This window comes from Aplysia californica, unplaced genomic scaffold, assembly GCF_000002075.1.
Source record: "Aplysia californica isolate F4 #8 unplaced genomic scaffold, AplCal3.0 scaffold00559, whole genome shotgun sequence".
NCBI classification, from domain to species: Eukaryota; Metazoa; Mollusca; class Gastropoda; order Aplysiida; family Aplysiidae; genus Aplysia; species Aplysia californica.
The window spans coordinates 464,905-465,927 of NW_004797829.1; positions in this window are offsets into that span (position 1 = coordinate 464,905).

The following is a 1,023-nucleotide window of genomic DNA, read 5'->3' on the forward strand; positions in this document are numbered from 1 at the left end:
GTTATTATTATTATTATTACTATTATTGTTGTTGTTGTTGTTCATACTGTTGTCGGTGGTGGTGTTGTTGTTATTCCCCAGTCATTTTCATCGTGATCGAAAGAAAGGATTTATTTGATGTTTGAAGCTGTTCTCATTGTCATATGAATTACTAATTTAAAATGTTTTCGAGTGAGTATTTCCCACTGAAATAGAAAGCTGAAGCAATATTTTTTTATGTTTAGAAACACTCACAATAAATAACAGATCTTCTCAGATCTTTTTACAACCTAGAGAATGTGGTAGCTCTTGGCACATTTCTCTCAATGTTGAACAAAGTAAATACATGTAACAATATAGCAATTTTTAAATAAAATACATTTTTTGTGCATGTATTGATACGCTTTTTTCTCTCCTTTCTTCATTCATTGCTGGTGGTTGTTGGACCGGACCATTTGTTGAGTTTTGTTAGACCAGAAAGGACTGAGGTATGTTTGTATTTGTAAGGTCTTACGCGCTTGCAACTGCATAAGGTAATATGAGCGCCAAGGGGTGGATGTCAACAGAGAAGTTCGAACGGCGAATCAGGCTTACCCTGCTCACCTCTCTAGCCTCAACAGCACAAAGTCTGCTTCGACTATCAAAGCAGTTCACAAGAGAGTGACCGATATGCAAAAGAAGAAGAAGAAAAATGACGATAGAAAGGAAGAGGAAAGAAAAAGCAGCAGTTCCCACTGTGTTGTTCCGGCACAGTATGAGCATGTCATTGATAAATCAGCCCATTTACAATTGTACTTTGCATAGGAACATAATAATATCCTCCCTTTGGGAATGGCCTAAAGACAACTTCAGTTAGTAGCACTTCCCCGGGTGGGGGAGGGTGAGGCATGTCATCTAAAATCCTTTCTGTTCATCTTGAGGCGCGTTGTTCTTCACCTTTTGTTTCCGCTTTGATCAGGTGAATCGTGAGGTGGCTTGGTATAATGCAGAACTGAAAAAGGGGTAATCCGTGTTTGGTGCGTTCTCCAACTTGAAAAAGGGGGG